Here is a 16,448-nt window from a genome sequence, read left to right on the forward strand (position 1 = left end):
ATTACTTTAAATGGAGTGATAAAACTTTGAGGTCATAGGTGGCGAGTCAGATCATTTGTCCCCATTAATATAAGCATAAAATAGCAGGGAAAGATATACTCTTCTGAGAAGGAGTATATAAGAATGTCAGGAATACAGTTTCCCACTGTCTAATCAAGGAAGTTTCCCAGTTGTATCAGGTAACATTGTAGCACAAGAATTAAGTGAGTGTGCCCTCTGCTGGTGGGGTGCTTTATTCTTCTTAACCAACATCACTATGTCTTAATTATCTTCTGTAACAGGATTCCTTGTTCTTCATGTTTTAGGTTTTTAGTGATCAGGTCCAACTAGATGAACTTGTTTGATGAATGCATATGTATAGTTTTCTAAACTGAGTAACCATTTAAAAGAGAGCTAACAGGAGATTCCACATTACTGCAGGTGAAACTGTTTTGTTTCGAGGTTAGCAGTAAATCACACTCATTTTGCACTGCAATGCAGCACTCTGAGATCGTTCCTGGTATTTAGACTTGACTGCATTTGGTTTAGGTCTTTGGATTCAGCAGCAGCACAAGCAAAATGTCAAGGGTAAGAATCAAAATTTTGTTTAATAATACAAACATTCAAGCTTTTGATGACATATGACATATTGACATATGCAATGACATATAAGACCGTCAAGCTGCCACTGTTGGGGCAATGCTGCTACTGTTGGGCAACTGAGCAAGGTCCTTAATCCTGTCTGCTCCAGGGGCACTGTAGCATACTGTAGCTACCCTTGTGCTCTGACCCCAACCTCCTCAGCTGGAATATGCGAAGAAAAGAATTCCACTGTGCTGTAAATGGATGTGTGGCGATAATGAAGGCTTCTTCTTCTTCTTCTTTACTATCATGCAATTAGTGTTAATAGTGAATGGAATTCCTGTTTCGCCTTCTAAGTTTTAATTTGATTTATTGCCTACTACTGTTTATCTACTGAGACTATACCACAATTTTAGTGTCAGGTCAACTGAATAGAAAGGTGAGCAATCAAAGGTAGGCATGTAAAAAGAAAAACAGTTAAGCAGTTTATGGTAAGACTTTACTATACGCATATGCTCTATTAATACACAGTATTTACTAAAACTTTCAGAATGTTGAATTAAATATTAATATCACGAGGATATAACAAGCAGGTACACTGTGGTTTAGTGGTTAGCAATTTTGCCTCGCACCTTTTGGGTAGGGGGTTTGATTCCTGCATCTGTCTGGCATGCATGGGCTTTGCATGTGTTTTCTGTGCTTCGGGCTTTCCTCTGGGTTTTCCAGTTTCCTCTCCAGTCCAAAGTCATGCATTGTAGGTTGACTGGCATCTCTAATCGTCTGTAGTGTGTTAACGTGATTGTGACCTGTGATAGATTGGCTCCCTGTCCAGTGAGTCCCCTACCTTGTGCCCTGAGTCTCCTGGAATAGACTCCAGGTTCCCCTCAACCCTGTGTAGAAAAAGCTGTACAGAAAATGGATAGATGGAAAGCATACACATTAACAGTCAAATGAGTGATATAATAAAAGCCATTAAGAATTAGCATCTCAGTCTGTTATTTACAATTGGGAGTGTTGGAAAACAAAATTTGGGTCTCAAATTGCCTGAAAAAACAAATTTGGGTTAACAAACACTGTTTGAAACACACTTATCATTACGTAAATAGTCTTCATTGGTCCAAAAAATGTATATCAATGATGGATAGAGGATGATTCGTGTAAATTTTTTGAACCACAGCACTGCTGTTGGCTGGAAATTTGTGGATCTCAATCCAGCAACTCAGTAATGTCACTGCACCTGAGTCAGTTGTACAAACACAACACACATGACAACCAGTAGTACTAACTTCACCCAAATAAGTGCAGTTCACTGGGAAGCGACTGGTCACATTGGCTTGCATGATTTTCTTGCACAAGTATCTAGCTCGAGTTTAAGTACAGAAACACATGCAAAATATAAGAACTAAAAATAAGCTAAGCGTTTTAATAATAATAAATGTTTAAGGGAATTAAATAGCAACACTCTGTGTTTTCTGTTGTTCACTGTGATATCTTGTGGATCTGGATAAGAAGCCACCACCAAACAAATCCATACTCAAAAGGATTATCAAAGCAGGTGGTCAACCTTTACATGGCATGGTGCCTTCAAGCTCTTCAAGTGAAGATGATGAGTCGACTGAACAGGTAACAAAGGATGGAATGATGTATTCTTCTTGGCACATGTTCTCACCAAAGTCATTTGCCTACTGAACACAAAAAAGGGTACTGCAAGAAGCCAAAGAAAAGCCAAATTGGACTGAAGGCTTTCATGTGTCTGATGGTACAGTTGACATTGGAGACTCCTTCCAAAAATGCTAAAAAAATAAGTGTAAATCCTGATAATCTTATTTCCCATGTACAATTCATGTCAACTCTAACACATCTAACGTGGCTAAGGATCATTTTTCCTCCCTCTATTAGGATGATAATGAAGACTTCTTGGAATTTTGGCTTTCAGGGCAATGTAAGTTTAATAATATACAATGTAATATACCATAATACAATATACCATAATACATTTGTAATCCAAATCTCCTTAAATGTGAAGCAGTGTGTAGTAGGATTTAAGCTGCTTATAATAACTGCATATCAGCAGTTGTAGTCGTATCCAATTTACAAGCACAGAACCTTCAGTCATGGGCAAACACTGTATTATGTTAGATGAGACATGTTGAAATATGTTATTGTCAGATTTCCCAGATTTCTACATAAAATGCTCAGAAGCTGCCCTTATGTATTTGTAAAAAATAAATAAAATAATAATAATAATACATAATGTCACTAAAACATCTGTTTGACTCTCTATATGAACCCTTTTTTTTTTTTTTTTTTTTTTTTTTTTTAGCATTGAAGGAACTTGAACATCCTAATGCAGAGGAAGATGATGCAAAATAAGTAACAAAAATGCTATGTTCCTGAATGAAGACATCTATTGCATGTAAGCTCATAGTTAATACTACAAAACATTTTTTTAGGTAAAATGTATGTATTTAGGTAAAATACTATTAACAAACAAAAAAGAAATTAAAGTTTGTTTTTGCAAACAAAATAATTTCAAGAAGTAGCATAGGCAGTTCATCTGTGACATTATTAGAGTACTAACTTCAGCGGCGGCCGGTCAATAGGGGGCGCTGGGGCAGCACTTCTTATTGAATGCATTGGCCATGAGGTCAGTGGAAAAGAGACTGGTGACTGAGATGACTGATTTTAACCAGAAGCTCATTGAAAAATTTGCAAGCCAAGAAGAAAGGAGAGCAAAATGTATTTTCCAAAAGTGCCACTGGGCTGTGATTAGGCAACTTTCCAGTGTGTGTGTTTTTTTAATGATTACCTTCATTACTTCATTACTGGCAATAAACCCACATTGAATAGGACATTTCAATCATTCCCAAGGACAGATGGGGTTGCCAGGTCTCAAGAAAATTACACGTCAAAGACCTAACCCCACCCCTAAAAAAAGTTTAGATAGCGGAAGAGAGCCAGAATGAAAAAAATGTATATAATATTTATGCATTCTTTTCTCTTAAAGAGATGGAGGGATAGCCCCTCTGTTGCAACGGACAGTGTCTATAATACATTCATAATTCATCCATACAAATTATTCTCTATTAGCTGTGGGCCTCTAGAACTGTCATGCCTTACATGCTTATGGTGCAAGGATTACAGTCAAAATGTCTCTCTCTCTCTCTCTCTCTCTCTCTCCCCAGAGCTCTGAAACAGAAAGCTGAAAATCTAATAAAAGCTCTAAAGGTGTACAATTACCTCCTATGCAAACAAGGAGCAAATCTGCAGGGTCATGTTAAAGAACTAGAGGAAGTGGCTGAGAAAATCGACAAGGAGGTGAAGATAGACATTACCAGGGCAGCTGTAGGGGCAACAGGACTGGCAGCCATTGTTGGAGGTGTCATATTTGCCCCAATGACCCAGGGGGCTTCCTAAGCAGTGGCTGCAGTTGGGCTTGGAGTTACAGTATTCTGTGCTTCCACTTCTAACAAAGTCCATACTGATCTGGACAGGAATAAGGCGAAGACCATCTTCAAAGATTGCTCTACACAGATACAGGAAATTGAGAGGTGTCTAAAGTTGATCCGTTCATATGTGGAATGTCTGAATAACTACGATTTGTCCACTTCAACTGAGGTGGATTCCAAAGCAGAGAAGGTGGTTAAAATGGCACATCATTTTGAAGACACAGGAATGATCAGTGCAGTCAGTAAGTGCTCAGCCCTGATCCAAGACTCCGTGCTGGGTATGAATATGTGTTTCTGCAAAGACGACAGCAAAGAGCTCAAGAACCTGAAGCTGGTCTCAAAAAACAACTTTGCTAATGAAATCTGTGTGCTGACAAAGCAGATACAGGTCATCCTTGATGAGCTGATGATGTTTAAAACAGTAGTGGTGGAATTTGTAGACATGTAGAACATAATTTGGGAGGGATTTTGGCATTATACAGTCCAACTATATCACTTGCTTTTTAAAATTTGGAGATCTGCTACATACTATACTATATAATGAACATGGTGGATATATGAATTTATGAAAGAACATGGCGACACAAAATCTGTAATTCATATCATTCAATTTTCAAGGGATATTCAATATATTTTTAGATTTGGCAAAAGCTGAAAGAGCATAATTTCCACAAGAGGGCAATAAATAGTATAATTTGAAAGTGTCTTTTGTAGATAGCAACTATTTTTAGGTGTCATTGCTGAAGATTAGCCACTTCACTGTAACTTAAATGAACAGTAATGGTTGTAGGGTCCATGATGCCTATTTATAAAAGGGTTAAATTACAAGTTTCACACCTGTCCAGGTTACATTAATGCTCCTAAGTGGCACAAAAGAAAAGTCTACATGAGATGACAAGTTTTCATCCCGGTGATGCCACAGTCATCCATGGCTGGGGGGAAGTTTAGGAAGTTTATTGGTGGGACAAGAGAACACTGTAAAATGGATCAGAATCAGAAAGTTAAGATAATATTTGATGTAATTATACAACTAGCTGTAAGAAAATAAAGTTGCTTTACTCTCGCCATACTCACCTGGATTATTCATCTGATGAAGATAAATACACCTCTTTTGTGGATTCTATATGAAATTTTCTGTAATGTAATCTTCTATGTGAAATCTTCTATATGATATATTTTATGTGAAATCTGTTGGTAGAATAAATGCACATTTTTTCCTCCAACCATATGTTATTGTCAGCGGCCGAAAGTAGCATTGCTGGTCAGTACTGTATGAAACGTTGTGTTGCTATGACCCTGATATTTACTGTCACTGACTGAAGTGATTAATATATTCCAAAATAAAAGCTGTTTTCAAGTGAGTTTTGTGACACTTTAATTTTATGTACTAATTGAATAATTGCAAAAATGGTTGATATGCATGAGGGGAAATATGAATATAGGGAATATATGAATTCTACTTACAGGTTTACTACATCTGTACTTTTTTTTAGTATATTTTAGTATATTTAAAATTCTGTATTCATATAAGAACAAATAGATATTACTGATAACTCAGTTAACACATATACACAAACAGTAGTGTTAGCAACATCATCAGCAAAAACAATACATTTCAGGAATACATCTTTTGGGTAGGTTTAGATCATTTTAAATCATTTTAATTCTTATATTTTATATAATTAAAATACAGACAACACTGTGGAAAACCTGCACTTGCTATGCATATATACACTATATTGCCAAAAGTATTCGCTCACCTGCCTTGACTCGCATATGAACTTAAGTGACATCCCATTCCTAATCCATAGGGTTCAATATGACGTCGGTCCACCCTTTGCAGCTAAAACAGCTTCAACTCTTCTGGGAAGGCTGTCCACAAGGTTTAGGAGTGTGTTTATGGGAATTTTTGACCATTCTTCCAGAAGCGCATTTGTGAGGTCACACACTGATGTTGGACGAGAAGGCCTGGCTCTCAGTCTCCGCTCTAATTCATCCCAAAGGTGTTCTATCGGGTTGAGGTCAGGACTCTGTGCAGGCCAGTCAAGTTCATCCACACCAGACTCTGTCATCCATGTCTTTATGGACCTTGCTTTGTGCACTGGTGCACAGTCATGTTGGAAGAGGAAGGGGCCAGCTCCAAACTGTTCCCACAAAGTTGGGAGCATGGAATTGTCCAAAATGTCTTGGTATGCTGAAGCATTCAGAGTTCCTTTCACTGGAACTAAGGGGCCAAGCCCAGCTCCTGAAAAACAACCCCACATCATAATCCCCCCCTCCACCAAACTTTACACTTGGCACAATGCAGTCAGACAAGTACCGTTCTCCTGGCAACCGCCAAACCCAGACTCGTCCATCAGATTGCCAGATGGAGAAGCGCGATTCGTCACTCCAGAGAACGCGTCTCCACTGCTCTAGAGTCCAGTGGCGGCGTGCTTTACACCACTGCATCCGACGCTTTGCATTGCACTTGGTGATGTATGGCTTGGATGCAGCTGCTCAGCCATGGAAACCCATTCCATGAAGCTCTCTGCGCACTGTTCTTGAGCTAATCTGAAGGCCACATGAAGTTTGGAGGTCTGTAGTGATTGACTCTGCAGAAAGTTGGCGACCTCTTCGCACTATGTGCCTCAGCATCCGCTGACCCCGCTCTGTCAGTTTACGTGGCCTACCACTTCGTGGCTGAGTTGCTGTCGTTCCCAAACACTTCCGCGTTCTTATAATACAGCTGACAGTTGACTGTGGAATATTTAGGAGCGAGGAAATTTCACGACTGGATTTGTTGCACAGGTGGCATCCTATCACAGTTCCACACTGGAATTCACTGAGTTCCTGAGAGCGACCCATTCTTTCACAAATGTTTGTAAAAACAGTCTGCATGCCTAGGTGCTTGATTTTATACACCTGTGGCCATGGAAGTGATTGGAACACCTGATTCTGATTATTTGGATGGGTGAGCGAATACTTTTGGCAATATAGTGTATATATATATATATATATATATATATATATATATATATATATATATATATATATATATATATATATATATATATATATGTAAGGATTAGAGCGAGTTTGATGAAAGGCCAAATTGTGATGGCTAGACAACTGGATCAGAGCATCTCCAAAACTGCAGCTCTTGTGGGGTGTTCCCGGTCTACAGTGGTCAGTATCTATCAAAAGTGGTCCAAGGAAGGAACAGTGTTGAACTAGCGACAGGGTCATGGGTGGCCAAGGCTCACTGATGCACGCTGGGAGTGAAGGCTGGCCCGTGTGATCTGATCCAAGAGACGAGCTACTGTTGCTCAAATTGCTAAAAACGTTAATGCTGGTTCTGATAGAAAGGTGTCAGAATACACAATGCATAAGAGTTTGTGGTGTATGGAGCTGCATAGCCACAGACCAGTCATGGTGCTCATGCTGACCCTTTCCACTTGGACATTGCACATCTTAAATTTTTGTTATTGCACTCTTGTATTGCACAGGATTGTAATTATTGTAATTCACAGTTGAGAATATCACGTAACAGTCTGTATTATGATGACAGGTTATTTCACAGCTAGAACACACCATCAGCATGAACAGTTTGTATTATTGTGTATTATGGCAACCAGTTCACTGAGAGCAGCTCTGATTGTAAAGTCTAATAGCAGTAGGGAGAAAAGACCTTCTGTATCGCTCCTTCAGACATTTAGGATGTAACAGTATGTCACTGAAGGAGCTCCTCAGAGATGTAACTGTGCTATACAGGGGGTGAGAGTCAAAGAGGAACGACACTACGGTCTTCAGTAGTGCTCCCTGCATTCCAAAAGACCTTAGTCTCCTCAGCAAAAAGAGTCTGCTGTTCAGTTCCAGTTTCCAGTTTGTTGTTCAGATGAACACCCAGGTATTTATAGGAATCAACAACTCTTTGTTTTTTCTTGCATTTATCTGGAGGCAGTTCCGTTGGCACTGGTCCACAAAGTCCTGGATCAGTTCTCTGTATTCCCTGTCATCATCATCTGAGATCAGGCCGACGATGGCAGAGTCATCAGAGAACTTCTGTAGGTGACAGGATGCTGAGCTGAACATGAAGTCTGCAGTGTAGACAGTGAAGAGGAACGGGGCCAGGACCGTTCCCTGCGGGGCTCCCGTGTTGCAGACAACCATGTCAGAGGCACATTCACGGGCCCTCATGTACTGTGGTCGGTTTGTGAGGTTGTCCAGTATCCAGGTAGCCAGACAATGGTCCACACCCATGTACTCCAGTTAATCCCTCAGAAGCACAGGTTGAATGGTGTTGAAAGCACTAGAGAAGTCAAAAAACATGACTCTTGAATTGTGCTCCCAGCCTTCTCCAGGTGTGAAAGAGCCCTATTAAGAAGGAAGATGACAGCGTCTTCAACACCTCTGCCTGGTTGGTAGGCAAACTGAAGTGGGTCCATTGATGAGCTCACCAGAGGTCGGAGATCAGATGTGAGGTCAGTGCTACCGGTCTATAGTCCCCAAAATCCTTAGGGTGAGACGTCTTTGGTACAGGTACTTACAGGACTTAAAGGATCTGTTGCTAACATCTTGGTGCCAGATAGCACAGCACATCTTCAGGGATCTAGTGGAGTCCATGCCTTGATGGGTCAGAGCTGTTTTGGCAGCAAAAGGGGGACCAACACAATAGCAGGTGGACATAATGTTATGCCTGATCGGTGTGTGTGTGTGTATATATATATATATATATATATAAAAGATTATTTCAAATCTATTTCATTCTAAACCCTGCTCAAGTTTCTCAATTTCTGATGAGAAAAATAGTTTCCATGATACATACAATTAGCACTAGGTCTGTGTTTTCACTCTCACAAAAAATAAAGAAATAAATAAAACAGCAAATTGTTGCAACTGAAGCCTAAGTATCTGCTTAGACAGAGCCTCAGCTCCTGAAAGAAAGTGAAAGGAAAATGGTAATAATAACAGTTTAAGACAGCTGACGGGAGATTCTACATTCCATAAGGCTTACAAAAGTATATTAATCAGTAAAACCCTCAGTTCCCTTACTTTCATTCAAGCTAGATGGTATCTAGTGTCGTTCCTCTTTGAATCCAGTAACAACACTTCTGAAAACGGCAAGGGTAAGAACGAAATTTAGATTCAACAATTTTATTTTTAAAAATGACATTCAATTCTATTTTAATTAGAAATTTAGGTTTTTAATTTCAATTCAAACATATTAATTTAGTTCAATTCTCAACAACTCAAATACTCAACTGTCTATCTATCCATCCATCCATCCATCTATCTGATGAGATTTAATCAGGTGAAAGAGCAGGGTAGGGGTTCTTCGAGACCAGAAATGAGAAATGCTCAGTGTATTACAAACTATAGTAACATACAAATATAGCTATTTTGTCATTGTGTGAATCACTTCCTCTGGAGATTGATTTATATCTGAACCTTTCCACAGCCTCCAGCCTTTTTCTGCACCTAAAGCAATGGAACAAAGATGGGCAAACCAATCCAATTCCTCAGAATATATGGTATATTTTATCTATATGTTGTGTGTGTGTGATTTTATATCATATATAAATCATATATATTATACATATAACACATACATAATGATGACCTAGTTATGTTTAATGTTTTACGGAAATGTACAGATATAAACAGATTAAATAATATCATTTTAGTCATTCTGAAGGATATACCATTTCCTTAGACACGGTCCAGAACATTCCTGAGAGAAAATGAAAGGGAAATGGTAATAATGACGGTAAATAAAGCTGACAGGAGTTTCTACATTCCATCAGGTTTATAAAAATATTTATTTAGCAGAAACCTCAGTTCACTTACCCCGTTCATACTAGAGAATATCTAGAGCAGTTAGTCTCTGGACCAAGCAGCAACATTATTTAACTAGATTTTTAAAGTTTGTCGCGACAAACTTTGATGTTGGCTTGACAAAGCAAGTAGTCGTAATTTCCGATGCCTTTTGGAGACGGGTGGAGAGATTGGATAGCAATATATTTGATGGAGAGCAGACAGATAGGGTCCCGATTCGTCTGGAGGTGAGTGGATAGATAGGGTGCCAATACTTGCCAATAATGTCACCAAAACACACGTCACGAAGTTTCCCTAAATGTGCTGAGCGTTTTGATATGTCACATGTGTATGTTGATGTAATTTTAAAATTCCACTTATTTTGGGGGCGTTAGCGCACGTGATGTCACCCTGACACACGTCACGCACTTCCCCACAATCTTCTGAGCATTTTGATATGTCGTGTATGTTGTGGTACTTTTGCGATTTCGCTAACTTTGGGGTTAGCGCGCACATGGCGACACGTGAAGTCACGTGACATCACCCGGACACATGTCACGCAGTTCCCCTCATTGTGCTGAACATTTTGATATGTCACATGTGTATGTTGGAGTAATTTTGTAATTCCACTTATTTTGGGGGCGTTAGCGCACGTGATGTCACCCTGACACACGTCACGCACTTCCCCACAATCTTCTGAGCATTTTGATATGTCATGTGTATGTTGTGGTACTTTTGCGATTTCGCTAACTTTGGGGTTAGCGCGCACATGGCGACACGTGAAGTCACGTGACATCACCCGGACACATGTCACGCAGTTCCCCTCATTGTGCTGAACATTTTGATATGTCACGTGTATGTTGGAGTAATTTTGTAATTCTGCTTATTTTGGGGGCGTGGCACGCACGTGATGTCACCCGACACACGTCACAAAGTTCCCCTCATTGTTCTGAGTGTTTTGATATGTCACATGTGTATGTTGGGGCAGTTTGATTTTGCCAATTTTGGGGCCGCCCAAGATTCTGAAGGAGCTGGCCGAGTTTGGTGTCGATATCTCGAAAGCCCGCCGAGTTATAAACCTCCAAAATTTTGAACGGAATTCAATCTGGAAAAAGGCCAATTTGAGCTTCTGTACCAGGAATACCGGAATTCCGATCACTTAGAAAAGTAATAGCAACAAACTTCAGACCAGGCCCAACAAATCTGCCGAGTTTGGTGCATGTCGCTCTCACGGTTTAGGCCGCATTAATGTTAGAAATTAATTTGCTAAGAATAATAATAATAAGCTTATTAAGAAAAACAGCATGTTGGCTCTTTCAAGCCAAAATAATAAAAATAGCAAAGGTAAGGACAAAATCAATTTCATTTAATTTAATTCAATTTAATCAATACAACTTAAATCAGAATTGTTGGTACCCTTCCATTAAAGAAATTTAATTAAAGAAATAACTTGAAACTGACAAAAGAAATAATAAAATATAAAATATAAAATTACTGAAAATTGGAAAATCAGACATTGCCTTTGATTTGTGGTTCAACAGAAGCTTAAAAAAAATAATGAAATTGAGCCTGGACAAAAATGATGGTACCCTTAACTTTATATTTTGTTGCACAATCTTTTGAGGCAATCAAGCGATTTCTGTAACTCTCAGTGAGACCTCTGCACCTGTTCACAGGTATTTTGGCCCACTCCTTATGAGCAGACTGCTCTCAGGTTTTAAGCACGCCTTCTCTACCCTGCATGTTTCAGCTCTTTCCACAGATGTTCAATAGGATTTAGATCAGAGCCATAGAAGACCACTTCAGAATAGTCCAATGTTTTGTTCTTGGGTGTTTTAAAGCTGTGTGTTTTGGGTCATTATCCTGTTGGAGGACTCATGACCTGCGACTCAGACCAAGCTTTCTGACACAGGGCAGCAAATTTTGTTCCAGAATGCCTTGATAGTGTAAAGATTTCATTGTACCCTGCACAGATTTAAGATGCCCTGTGCCAGATGCAACAAAGCAGCCCCAGAACATAACCGAGCCTCCTCCATGTTTCACACTAGGTACAGTGTTCTTTTCTCCAGTTTTGTCTCATCTGTCCAAAGGACATTCTCCCAGAAGCTTTGTGGCTTGTCAGTAGGCATTTTGGCAAATTCCAGTCTCGCTTTTTTATGATCTGCTTTCAGCAGTGGAGTCCTCCTTGGTCTTCTTCCATTAAGTCCACTTTGGCTCAAACAGCCACAGATGGTGCGATCTGACACTGATGTACCTTGACTTTGAAGTTCACCTTTAATCTTTTTGGAAGTTGGTTTGGGCTCTTTAGTTACCATTGTTATTATCTGTCTCTTCAATCAGTTTTCCTCTTGATTCCACATCCAGGGAGGTTGGCTACAGTCTCGTGGACCTTAAACGTCTGAATAATATGTGCAACTGTAGTCACAGAAACATCAAGTTGCTTGGAGATGGTCTTATAGCCTTTACCTTTAACATGCTTGTCTATAATTTTCCTTCTAATCTCCTCGGACAACTCTCTCCTTAGCTTTCTGTGGTCCATGTTCAGTGTGGTGCACCTCATGATACCAAATAGCAGAGTGACTAATTTTCACCCTTCAAATAGGCAGACTGACTGATTACAAGTTTGAAGACACCTGTGATGCTAAGTACAGGACACACTTTAGTTTAAAGTGTCCCTATGGTCTTTTCTAGGGGTACCATTATTTTTGTCCAGGCCAGTTTCATTAGTTTCTTTTTTTTTAATGCTTCTGTTGAACCACAATTCAAAGTCAATGTCTGATTTTCATTTTGAGTAATTTTATATTTTATTACTACTTTTGTCAGTTTCAAGTTTTTTCACTGACCATTGTGGGTTTTTCTTTATTTAATGGAAGTGTAACAACAATTTTGTCCATGTTTATGCATAATCTGATTTTGATCATTTTACACATATAATAATGATCTAGATAGGCTTAAAGTTATATATATAAACATAAGCAGATAAAATCATTTTGTTTAGTTGTTCCTTAGGGTAAACCATTTCCTGTGTTTCATATGTGGTCCCCAAGGAGAATAATGCAGAGGACAGCGTCGGTTTCCTCGCAATGCAGTGTACAAATCAAACGCTGCGTGAAGACAGAGCTTACAGGAGGATCTATACTACACGTAGAGTGAGTAGAGTTATATATCTGATGGTTGTTTCCATCAGTTCTACCTGCTGTAATGCAGTGGTTCCCAAACTCAATCCTATACTATAATCTTAGACAAAAGTTAATTCTAGAGGGCTAAAGGTTTACCATTTTTAAAGAAAGAGAGAGTTTAATTAATTCTTTGTTGTTTCTTATTTTTGGTCATTTTTTAATTTTATATAAACAGGTTCCTGAATTTTTATTATGACAATCATGTGTTTAGGTTTTGATGGCTCAGCAGACTTGGATTGAAGATTCTCAGCAGCCTGTGGCTTCTCAACTTTTATATCAGAGAAATGATTTAATTCCAGCGGAGAGATCAGCTCAGAGACGACAGGAGGTTGATCAATTTCACAAATTACAATCGAATGTTCACGAGCCGTGAAGTCAATTCTCATAAACTGTATACAAATCTGTATAATAATGGAAAAAAAACTAGTTTATTATCATTTTCTTAACTGATTTGGTAAGAACCACCACAATATCCTTCTTATGTCAAAAGGCCGCCAATATAATGCACAGCTTTTACAGCTCATCAGGACACAAAATGCAAAACTCATTTTCTTTCCTTTATCAGGACAATACAGACTTTGTGGGATCTTGGCACTCAGAAGAATGTAAGTTTAATAATTACATATTAATAGATTAATAAAAATGTACATTTAATTGAACACTAATGTACTAAAGATATAGTTAATATCAGGCATGTTGTTCCCAGGTTTCCAGATCTTTATCAGATACTTAGCAAATAGTTGCTTTGTTTAACAGTGCATTATGGATTATATTTAGAGTTGAATAAAGTGCATATAATGAGGATTCAAGACAAAACAACACACATTTCTGTTCAGACATCAGATGTAAATATGGATTTAAGGGCTATTCAGACTATTCAGGACACAGAGGGATACACATCTACTAATTAATTCATCGGTAATTCAAAGTGTACTGAAATCTGCCTGATATTGAATTTGCTCCCTCATTTTTCAGCCAGGAAGAAATATCCTGACACCACGGAAGATGATGCAAAGTAAGTGTGAATGTAAGAAGTGAATGTAAGAAGTGATTATGACTAATGGTTTACAGTTTAAGACACTTGGGGTTTAATATTCAACTTAATCACATAAAAAATTATATCAAAGGATTAGGACTTTAATTTTCATTTCATTCTGTTCATTTTTCTTCTTTTTTTCCCCTTGACTTTGTGATTGATATCAGATCGTTGAATTCTATGGAAGTTCAACTCATTTATCACTCGTTAACCACTATGCCTGTGTTTCTCTATTTCTCTCTCCAGAGCATTCACAGGAACAGCTGAAAATCTCAAAAAGTCTCTCTGCAAATATGAAAACCTCCTTTCTGAGCAAGAAGCAAATCTGCAGGGTCACATTATAGAACTACACAAGGTGGCTAGTAGTATCGGCAAGCTCCAACGTGAGCTAAAGCAAACTGGCATTGGTGGGGGAGTTGCAGCGACAGTAGGGGTTTTAACTACTGTTGGTTTAGTACTTGCTCCAGTGACTTCGGGGATTACAGCAGCAGTGGCTGGAGTTGGTTCCTTAGTTGCAGCAGCTGGAGGGCTCACTGGAATCTTAGCTGCTGTCACCAGCAAAGTCCAGAACAATAAGGAAAAGGAGAAGGTGAAAAAAATCCTGAAAGAATACTGTACACAAATAGCAGAAATTCTGAGGTGTGTAAATTTTATCTCCACTAATATAGAGTGCCTGAAGACATATGACCCGTCCACATTAAAAGGGGTGGAGCAGAAAGCAGTGAAAATGGCACACATGTTAGGAGACAATGTAGGCGCGATCAAAGCAGTCAGCAAGTCCTCAGGTCTAACTAATGGCTTCATGATGGGCTCAGACATGTACTTCAACAAAGAAGACTTCAAGCTACTGAAGAAGGGAAAATTAGCCAAGCAAATCCACATAGTGGCAAATAAGATGCAGGCCAGCCTTGATGAGCTCATGAAGTTCAAAAAGTTAATGCAATCCTGCAATGTAAAGCCAATTTTAATACAAATTAATGTTTCAGCGTTTCCCGACTTTTAAAGGTCTGAGAACCCTAGTAAACTGGCAAAACAGATGCAGGCCCACCTAGATGCCGATGGCTTTCAAAACAGTGATGGAATCTACAGACATAGACGTGGCATGTGATTTGTGTATATGTTATCTTGTAGATGTGGGTATTCTTCTTATCATTCTTAAGGTACATATTTTTCTTTGAGTGTTGAAAATCCAGTCTGAATTGTTTTGCTGTTATGTTATGAAACACAACAGAGAACAGGCTTGTACTGTTTCCCATAAAACACAGCATTTCCAGAGACATAGTTTTTTTAAGGTGTGGTTATCTTACCCTTCATTACAGGTGTACCCTTTGAATAACTGAAATCTGACATGTATGAATCATAGGGGTGGAAAGTCATTAAGTACCATGTCATTTGATTACAGAACTTAAGTGCATTTACTGATTGCATAACTATAACCATTTGTGTATAATGAAATCATAGTACTTTTACTTTTTAAAAAATAAAATGCTTTTTTAATTTGTTACATTTCTATTTCATCCTAAACACCACTAAGGTTTCTCAGTTCCGATGAGACAAATAGATTTCCTGATATGTAAAATTAGCACTAGGCCTTTGTTATCTCTCTTTAAAAAAAGAAACAGATTTTGAAGTTGTAACTGAGGTCCAAGCACCAGTCTTATAAAAAAAATAAAAAAAAACCCCTCATACTTTGTGTGATTGTTGTTCACTGATGCAGTTCCTAACTGAAAGTGAAAGGAAAATGGTAATAATGATGATAAATGTCCCCACCTCTCTTTGTTTTGACAAGTAGGGTGGAGTACAATATGTAAAACTCTCAAACAATGACGGCACTTACATAAAATTAATACATATAATGAAATAATAACTAGATATTACAACTCCAAATTATCAGTTTCTTATTATCTTATTATCTTTCTTTTGTAGATCATGTGTCTATTAGCACCAGTGGGTTCTGGTGATACAGCAACCCTGATCAGGCTAAACAGGTTACAAAAGATTTATGATACAGGAACAGGGACAAATATCAAAATCAGCATCAATACACTTTACAGGCATGACAAGTAATGTTAAATTTATATTGTCAAATCGTGTATGACGTAAATAATATTCTACAATATACTACTGTATGACATACTAGATACTATACCTAGTAGTACTACTATCCCTACTACAACTAAAACTACTATTACTACTAATAAAAATAATAAAGTATAGTAGGTAGGACAATATTAATTTTGTGGGTTTTATGGCTATACAGTATTCCACATGTTTTGTCAAGGGACGATATACTGATACAACAGAAATACAGACACCTCTTGCACAACACAACCGATGTGCCACTGTTCTGATGTTGGTCCTGGATAAACTTGTTTCATTTTACTGCATCAGCTATACATGGTTAAAATGACAATAAACGCTTCTTAA

The 16,448-nt window shown here is 38.4% G+C and overlaps 1 long non-coding RNA gene across 2 annotated transcripts; it reads left to right on the plus strand.

Moving 5' to 3' along the window:
* Window positions 1-425: 425 nt before the first annotated feature.
* Window positions 426-5,392, plus strand: LOC131361972 (uncharacterized). Of its 2 annotated transcripts, none has more exons than XR_009206119.1 (5): window positions 426-567; window positions 2,071-2,184; window positions 2,461-2,503; window positions 2,885-2,977; window positions 3,747-5,392. It is a non-coding gene; the product is annotated as an uncharacterized LOC131361972 (long non-coding RNA). The 2 variants fall into 2 exon arrangements; XR_009206120.1 differs by having other exon boundaries at window positions 2,074-2,184.
* The last annotated feature ends 11,056 nt before the right edge of the window (window positions 5,393-16,448 follow it).

Source organism: Hemibagrus wyckioides, linkage group LG11, assembly GCF_019097595.1.
Source record: "Hemibagrus wyckioides isolate EC202008001 linkage group LG11, SWU_Hwy_1.0, whole genome shotgun sequence".
NCBI classification, from domain to species: Eukaryota; Metazoa; Chordata; class Actinopteri; order Siluriformes; family Bagridae; genus Hemibagrus; species Hemibagrus wyckioides.